We start from the raw sequence: 9,495 nt of genomic DNA, 5'->3' as shown, positions 1-9,495 counted from the left end.
CCGCATCTGTATACTTTTATGTTTTTGACTACGTTTTCTAGAATTTGTGTCTCCCTTAAAAAAAATCCTAAAATTACACAGGTACACAGCCAAAAATTTCCACGAACCATTTCTAGTTTTCCATGATAATTGGGTGATCCTGAGTAAAAGTCCCATACAAACTTATGTCCCATCACCTACAGGTTCCGCGGTATAGCTAAGAATACAAAAAACCGATGTTTGCCCACATTTTGAATTACGTGGCCTATATAATTGGACTAACCTTTATTATTTTCGGTAGGACCTACTCTCAATACATCACGGCATTCCTAAAAAATAGTCCCCATTGTGAACCATTGCCCATGTCTTTGGAATTCGACGCCAAAGTTGAAAATCCCAAAATTGTAGAGATTTTTCTGATGTAAAAACAATTCTGAGGATTAAATCTTGAATGGAAGTAATTTTAACTATTCATTGTATCTATTGTTCATTGTATGCTTTAATTTCGGTTTAAAGCGTTTTCATGAGAATATTTTTTATTGGATTTATTATACTAATAAAACCGATTTTTTTATTTCATTATCTACTCCTAAATGTTGTCAAATTTTAAAAAAGTCAAGGCATCCTACAGAATGGGAATAAACATTTACATTTTTCTATGTATGTTCAGTGAACGTACTTTAGTTTCTTAGTTCTAGAGGTTGCCATGACTTATTCAAAATTTGACAACATTTAGGAGTAGATAATGAAATCAAAAAATAGCTTTTATTAGTATAAGAAATCCAATAAAATGTCCTCATGAAAACGCTTTAAACCGAAATTAAATCATACAATGAACAATAGATACAATGAATAGTTAAAATTACTTCCATTCAAGATTTAATCCTCTGAATTGTTTTTACATCAGAAAAATCTCTACAATTTTGGGATTTTCAACTTTGGCGTCGAATTCCAAAGACATGGGCAATGGTTCACAATGGGGACTATTTTTTAGGAATGCCGTGATGTATTGAGAGTAGGTCCTACCGAAAATAATAAAGGTTAGTCCAATTATATAGGCCACGTAATTCAAAATGTCGACCAACATCGGTTTTTTGTATTCTTAGCTATACCGCGGAACCTGTAGGTGATGGAAAATAATTTTGTATGGGACTTTTACTCAGGAGCACCCAAATATCATGGAAAACTTGAAATGGTTCGTGGAAATTTTACAAAGTTTAATTTTGTGTTCCTGTGTTATTCTAGGTATGGGGTTTGAAAGATAAAAGTGTATCTTTTAAAAAACTTTAAGATCAAAACAAACCTTATTGCTTATACGATTTCGAGTTTTATTGAGAGTTATGCGAGGAATAATCGATACAGCTTAAAAGAAGAAGTCTGCCATTCGCAACGCGCTGAAAAACCCCTTCCAGACCGGTAAAAATGACTCCAGATCCATAAAATAGACTCTGTTAACGTATCTGGATTTGACATATCCGAGACTGTTATTAATTTGAACGTCGGTTTCCCACAAACGAAAAGATTTGTTTTTAGATTTATATTCGTTCTTTTTTAGTAGTGTACACTCATAAAAATTAATTTCTAAATTTTGGAAATCTCGCCATTGAATCGGCCTACCTTTGAAAATAGAAAAAAAATTTCTTGTTATTAGAAAATTGGCCTTTGAATACAGAAAACCTTTCTTGATGGAAAAAATTCAAGAAAGAATTTTTCTTAAAAATAGAAAAATGAAAATCTCATATGTTTGTTTTGCCGTCGCAGCCAAAACATTTTTGTACGTATTTAAGGACAAAATCACCTTTGAATATATGAATGAAATGACCCTAGAATATAGGAAAGTAGCCATTGACTTTCTTCGGCTGCCGAATGTTAACGACAAGAAAAACGAAGTGGGACGAAGGGCCTACTCGGCCCGACTACTACCCGACTACCGACTGCTCTGATCCCCCGAGCGTCAGTTGTGAAAAAAATTCGTGAGTGATGGACGTGATTTTCAAGCGGATAAGAGGTGAAGCCTTTTTCCGAATATTCAAAGGTATGTAAATATGTATATAATTTTTTGTATAGCGGGCGTACAATTGTGTGTATGTAATTAAAGGATACATTTCAAATCTCTTTACCAAGCGTATACCAATTTAGGTGAATTGTTTTTTAGCTAAGAGCTACGTACATACATACATTTGTACATTAATTTCTGGGTGTACAGTTCTATAATAACTTTATCTTATTACTCGCATTTTATTTATTTTTCAGAGTGAAAATACCTGCAGTTGCATCAGCCAAATAATTTGTTTGTCGAAGCTGTAATTTTGTTTTAAAACCTTCTAAGGTAAGAAAAATATGTTGTATTTGTTTGACATACTTATGTATGCATGTAAATATCTATGCATGTACGGCTCACCCGATCTGAAACCCGATTTTCAACCCTTTCATATTCTGCTCCTCTCTCTCGCTCGCTTGACCTACGCGTCGCGACGTTTCTCTCTTCACCTTCTTAAAACTGACACGATCTGCCCTGCTTACATTCGGTCTCCCTTCGCGCAAAGGACTGTATGTAAATATATATGTATGTATGTACGTGTCTCTCCCGTGCCTCTCTCTCTCTGAAATTCGATTTTCAACCCTTCATTTTCTACCTGTCTTGCTCCTCTCTCTCGGTCGTCTGTCCAACGTGTTTGTATTTTGGCTATTATTAACATTACATTATTTCAAAAAAGTTATTTATCTAAAAACAAATCATTGATATCCCAATAACTCTTTTTTTATAGATGAGGAAAGGCGAAGAAAATGGATCACCTTAGGTCATATGAAGTTCAACAGACCTTGGGTAATAATAATGTTTTCTTGAGTCAAAAATGTGTTATTTAAAAATGTTTAAATGTTAAGTGTTAAATGTTTTAAATATAAATAAATATAATATGCAAAAGAAAAAACCAAGTTACATTTTATTTTTAGGGTTTCAGTGTTAATATAAAACTTCCTTTCAAGAAATATTATTTCTTAAATCAAGAAATAAAATTTCTTGAAAGGAAATTTAAACAAGAAAGAATTTTTCTTGTTTAAAAGGTGCCTTTCTAAAAAACCCTTTCTTGTTTTCAGAAATTTAATTTCTTGAAACAAGAAACAAACCACCTTTGAAACAAGAATCGCCTTTCTTGTTTTAAGAAATACTTTTTCTTGTTTTTATGGTGGCTTTCTAAAAAACCCTTTCTTGTTTTAAGAAATTTAATTTCTTAAAACAAGAAATATTTTTTCTTGTTTTAATGGTGCCTTTCAAAAAAACCATTTCTTGAAACAAAGGTGAGGTCGCCTTTGGCAAAAATTCAAGAAAGACTTTTCTAGATTTTAAGGAAATTCTTCGATTTTTTTTTATGAGTGTAGAAACACATGAAATTGTAGAGTTTAAAGCTTACTTGTAGTATAAGGTGATAGAAGACAGGAGCCTGAACATGTGCGTTATAATAAAGCCTGAATGTATTGGTGAAGGTATTCTTTAGCTGCTATTTCGACCACAGCTTTATTTGCCTATGCATCCGCCACTTGAGCTTACCCATCACTTTATAGGAGCACCACATTGCCTATGCCTAATAAAACACTGACAACTTCCTCACACTTTGTTCTTCTGTGTGTGACATTGACAAGCATATAAAACTAAATACGACATGATATTCATCCCCAATGCCAATGTCCAACGCCTGTTTGTATGAAATTGTTTGCCGAAAAGGACCCTCATGTGTCTGTCTCTGGCCGAAGAGCATGTAAACCCCAACACCCCAAACCCGACACTCAAACATCCAACACCCAACTCATTTAAGCGCAATTTGTACTAATTAATACTGAATTCGACTCCCGGAAGAGCAGCAATTGAGTTTTGGTAGAGATTTTCGCATTGAGAGCTTGAGCCCGTTGGAATGACAGCCGTCTATTGATGTCAAGGTGAATGGGTCAGTTAAGTCTTAAGCAATCAACCCAAAAAGGAAAATAAATCCGAATTAAAGTGACGCATAACAAAACCACCACTTGTTGATGTTTATTATTTTTACATAGAAAATACATTTTTGGTTTTTCTTTGCTAAGAACCGCTTTCTCGAGTCCCTTTAAAAGTTCTTGATAGCTTTCGGTTCGAAAAAGATAAAGACCAGATAAACTTATCGTAAAAGCAAATCGGGTTTCTCGTCAACTTTCATTCATCTTAACGAGAGACAATTACATAGTGCTGTTAGGGCACAGAATTAAGCTGCAAAGCGCAAACAATGGCATGCTTTGATTATTTCATCAGCTGTTTGAGCAAAGGCAAAGAGTATACATTATACAGAGGGCGCATAACTCTGATAATTCTGTTCACACTTTTGTCGGAAAGGGGAAAAGGGGAATGAGCTTGTTCTATTTTTAGGTTTCGTTTATTGAATACACAATGCATAAGTGTAAGTGGGCTTTGTGTGCATGTGTGCGAGAACGTGGCAACACATTTTGGACCAAATTTCGTTTTTGTCATGTTGATAATCGAGGGCCAACAACTTTTAAAAGTCGAAAAAGGGTTTTCTGCCACAACATCCAACTCGGTCTACGGTCGTGCTGGCTAAAGCGTTGCTCAGCGATGTTGATGCGTGTTCGATCCCCGCAAAGGGCAGACGTTTTCTAATATTGTTTTTTTTTTTGTCTCGAAATATATTTATTTTATTTTATTATTTTAGTTAATTAAGATTTAAAGCTACAAAATAATTCATGAATATTACAAAGCTTAATTTCTAAAATATATATATATCTATCTATTTACTAATAGTGTTACCCTTTGATGATCAATACTATTATAAGTTTTATAACTGTTATAAGTTTTATTTTAAAAATCACACTTTAACAGTTATTTTCTGATTTGTAAAGTAAAACTCAAAGAATAACTGTTATTTTTTGAGTTTTATAATAAAAGTTGACAAATAACAGTTATTCGTCGTGATCAAAAATAAAACTCAAACTTGATTTTTGGCGATTTTGTGGGCAAAATAAATTTTAAAAATAAATAGTTATAAAATATGCGCGGTTGCCTTTTTTAATAAATTTTTAGTAAGTTATATAAAACATGGTCAGCATGTTTTTTTAATTATTTCATTTTTTCAAAAATGTCAAGGGAATAACTGTTATTCATAAAAATTACGGATTTGTAAACTACAATGGCTAATAAAAACAGTGGTGTATTTAAACAAATTTTTTGACCCCTCTAAGTGCGTGATTTTTTTTTGTAAGAAAAATTTACAATAACAGTTATTTTCGGTCCCTGATCAATAGTAATTACAAAATAGAAAAAGAAAAACAAAACAAAATTAAAAATGCTCCTAAAAAACAATACAAAAACACAAAAAAAATAATTAATACTCTTAAGCTAGGTATACACGATTCAAAAAATTTGCAGCAATTTGCAGCAATCAACTTGCCGTTTGTTAAATTTAAAGTAGGTTAAAACCTTGAAATCGAATGGGAAATCGGAGTTTGAACCCTACTTTAAATTTAACAGGCGGACGAGAAATCGGCCCAAAAAACAAAAAAAAGTTTGGCCTCGCAAGAAATCGAAATTCTACAGCGGGATTCGATCCCCGTACCGCTTAGATTGGTAGTCAGATGTCTTATCCACTAGGGCCAAATGGCAAACAGTGCCGCGGCCGACTAGATTCCCGTTAAACTGCGGGTTCCACCGCTAGAACCCGCCATACGACAGACTTTTTTATATGGGATGTCCTCTCTATGTATGTATACTCTTTGGTAAAAGCAAATCCGCTTTCTCGACTGCTTTAATTTATCTGAACGAAAAATAATTATCGAGTCGAAAACGCTTAACAGGGACTCCGAGTCCCTGTCAAAGTTAGCTCTCACATTGATGCTCGAGAAAGCCAAAATGCCTTAGCAGGGTCTTTATCTGTTCGAGAAATGTTAGCCGGCACTCGAGAAACCGGCCCTAAGCCGAGAAAAGATTTTATCATAACTTTTTTCCTTAATTTCCGTAAAAACAAAAAAGAAAAAGAAAAAGAAAAAGAAAAAGAAAAAGCAAAAAAGAATCCTAAAACTTTTATTGCTTGCGTAAGTTATCAGCTGCACAAAACAGAAACAAAGATATTCATTTTGTGACACAATTTCTTCATAACATTAGTACTTTATCCAAAAAATATTGTTTAAATATAGTATTTCATACTGGGTAGAGCATGTAATTAAATTCCAAATCGATTAGCGTGTAAATCTAAAAAATAAACTTTTTTTCTTTAAAAAAAAGTAGAGCAAAAAATTGCTAAGGCTGGGATGACACATTCAATTTTTATCATCAATTTATTGTGCGGCGAACCTGGCGAATTCAAATGACAGTACATTAAAATGTATTTATTTTCCCCAGAACGCTTATTTTTGTTTAGTATTTGTAATATTTTTACGGAATTTTAACTATGAACGGTAACATTTACATGTGACAAGTTTTGCAAATAAATAGTTCTAGTGAAAATGGTTTGCTGGCGAGACGAGGACATCAATTGTCATGTTGTTCAAAATGCACCGTATATTTGGAATACATCATCGCCAGATTATAAAAAAGCAATAGAAACATTTATTTTATTTATTTTTTCTTTTGGACAAATGGCTTGACTTTTACCAAAAGTTGTTATTTTATCCAGTCACAGTTTTCACAAAATTAAGATTTTACCTTCTTCCTCCCTTTTCAATAGCCAGTTTGCAGAAAACTTCTTCCTTTTCTTTTTACGCGCTTTTAATAAATTAATTAAAACAATATTAAGTTGTAATGTGAATAGGGCAGCTTTTTTCAGATCCATATTTACTTTGCCAGCAATTTTCACATAGTATGCCCTGAAATTGTGTCTAGCGTCAATATTGAATCTACTAGAATCAATTTTTGTCGACTGCTCTGCTGCTATCAGCAATAATTGTTCGGCGAATTCATGATATTCCTGTCTCGCTCGCACTCATTTGAACTCCCATAAGGGAAAAATTGTTACAAAAAATTGAGGATAAAAATTGAATGTGTCATCCCAGCCTAGCTTTCTTTGCTATCCTGACCGTGATCCTGGCCGGATTTTATTGGTCAAAGATTCATTTAAGATGTATTTTGTATTCAGTTTAAGCTACCAATTACTACCGTATTATTATTTACATCATAGGATGATTCATGAACGATGTATTCATCCGTATTGATCTTACTTCAAGAAGGAAAAACAAGCCTATGTTAATACTAGGTCCATGCTCAATAAATGGATGTTTTGGTACCATGTTTTTGGTCAATTTAGGTGTTTAGAAGACACATGACTTATAAAAAGGATTTCTTCTTACCAATTTAACTTTGCCTTCACAAATTCTCATAAGTTTGCGGGCATTCATTTGTAAGTTTTTTTTACGAGCCCTATGCCCTTGTAAATGTGTTGCGCATTTCGGATAGGACTTTTTTTAAGTGCATGTATTATAAATTTGTTTATTGAAACATTATCCAACTATTAAAATATTCGCTATTATTTTAAGCATGTGTTTTAGTTTAGTTTTGGCCCTGATAAGATTCTTTGTACTTTGTGATATAACATTTTGGAAGGAAAATGGGACTCGGTTTTTCTGTGTTATCCTTCAAAAATTTATGCCATTTTTAATGAAGATGATCCAAAACCTTTTTGAATATTTTTCTTTTCCGACTTGGAAAATTTTCCACATGTCCTTGAATTTCCAAATGGTAATCAATTTGATGTCTGGATATCAGGAAAAGTAAGTTTTAGTCAAATCTCATAAAATATATCCTTTATACATAAGAATATTAGCGCATCGTAACGTTTTATTTAAAGAAAACGGAAGTGGTACTATTATTTTTTTCGGCCTTTTTTTGACTTTTTTTCTTAAAATCTGAAAAAATTATATGTAGACAATATTTTCGATATCCGTATCAATTTTTTCAAATAGGTGGAATACCAATGAAGATAATAAAAAACACTTCTTATACAAAAATCCCCGTTTTCCACATATTTGTTTAATGTTAAGAACCTGTGACGAAGTGGTGCTATTATTTTTTTCGCAACTGTACATTTTAAGGTACTGTCATTTGAATTTGACAGGTTCGCCGCACATTAAATTGAGGATAAAAACAAGAGAGAACGCTATAGTCGGGTTGGTGTCCCGACTATCTAATACCCGTCACTCAGCTAAAGATAGTGCGAACGCTGTACTCGGGTTGGTGTCCCGACTAAAAATCTTAACTCAGCTAAAGGGAGTGCGAGGGAGATAGATATATACATTTTGATTGCGTATAACTTTTTAATGAATGGTACGATTTGAAAAATGTCTAGGTATAAATATACACAAAAAAATTGCATTTATACTTCTCGTAAATCTTTAAAGATGTGGGCGCAGGGCCCATTTTAAAATCGTTAGTGGGCGATTGTGAGCGTTAGAGGGGGCGTGGCGCTCGGCTGAAATAAACTTGCGCTGCGTAGGAAGCCAAAGAATATGTGTGGAAAATCTCAAACTTCTAGATTTTGTAGCTTCTGAGATCTCAGCGTTCGGCTAGTGCCCCTGATCAAGAATATATATACTTTATGGGGTCGGAAACGCTTACTTCTAGCTGTTACATACTTTTGCACGAATCTAATATACCCTTTTACTCTACGAGTAACGGGTATAATTAAATGTGTCATCCCAGCCTAAAAGATAGATCTCTCTCGAAAAGATAGCTTCAATAAGATAATTTAGGATAAGATTTAAAAAATTAAAGGAAATATTTTTTATAGGTAACAAAAATGTAAATAAAAACCAAATCCTCTTGGCGAATTAGTTAAAGGGTGTTTTTGGAGGGTATCCACAGTAGACAACTCTTACAAGGAAACCAATAGGGGGATTCCCTAAACTGATGAATTGCTGAATTGTTGAATTTTGGTCAGCTGTTAATCAGCTGTTCCATACAAAGTCAACTGTCAGCCCCGAGGCTGTTGAAAATTTTGATGTACGTCAAAATAGCGTCGACCAGTTAGCAACGAAAGTGGAACGGTGGAATTTGGAACACTGGGGGCATTCTTTTTTTTTAATTTTCTCGCTATTTGGGGGCCGAATTGAAAAATGTTTGATGCAAAATTGTTTAGAATTAAAATATCTATCGATCTATATAGGTTGGGGCCAAGTCCGAGGCCTGAAAGTGTTTCAAAAATGCATTTGAAAAATCGGGTATCCACCATTTGGTTCACAGAGCTTGTGCCAATATGCACGCTAAACCTGGTTATTAAGCGTTAATTCAAGCTTATTTTCTAAAAGTTTCATTAAAATCAAACCCACAGATTTTGAGTAAAACGCCAAACTGTGAACCAACCACGGATTTTTCCCATACAAAAAAGGGGGCCAAAAATTAATTTGTCTGGGGCTCCACTCATAGAGGTTGTGCCAACATGCACAGTAACTGGGCAGATTGGGGATCCTCCTAAGAACGTTTTGTGAAAATTGCATGAAAATGAAACCCACAGTTTTCGAGAAAATTGATTTACAGTGTGCGGGTTAAAT

The 9,495-nt window shown here is 33.8% G+C and overlaps 1 protein-coding gene and 1 long non-coding RNA gene across 4 annotated transcripts in view; both read left to right on the top strand.

Moving 5' to 3' along the window:
• 5-HT2A (5-hydroxytryptamine receptor 2A) overlaps positions 1-9,495 on the top strand; it is a 171,376-nt gene that overhangs the window by 92,291 nt on the left and 69,590 nt on the right. The window lies entirely within an intron of this gene.
• Positions 1,926-3,067, top strand: LOC138913442 (uncharacterized). The gene is made up of 3 exons (XR_011419185.1): positions 1,926-2,014; positions 2,233-2,308; positions 2,748-3,067. It is a non-coding gene; the product is annotated as an uncharacterized lncRNA (long non-coding RNA).

This window comes from Drosophila takahashii, chromosome 3R (genome assembly GCF_030179915.1).
Source record: "Drosophila takahashii strain IR98-3 E-12201 chromosome 3R, DtakHiC1v2, whole genome shotgun sequence".
Lineage (NCBI taxonomy): Eukaryota > Metazoa > Arthropoda > Insecta > Diptera > Drosophilidae > Drosophila > Drosophila takahashii.
The sequence above is the reverse complement of the archived record's forward strand: the minus strand, read 5'-3'. Positions and strand labels throughout refer to the sequence as shown.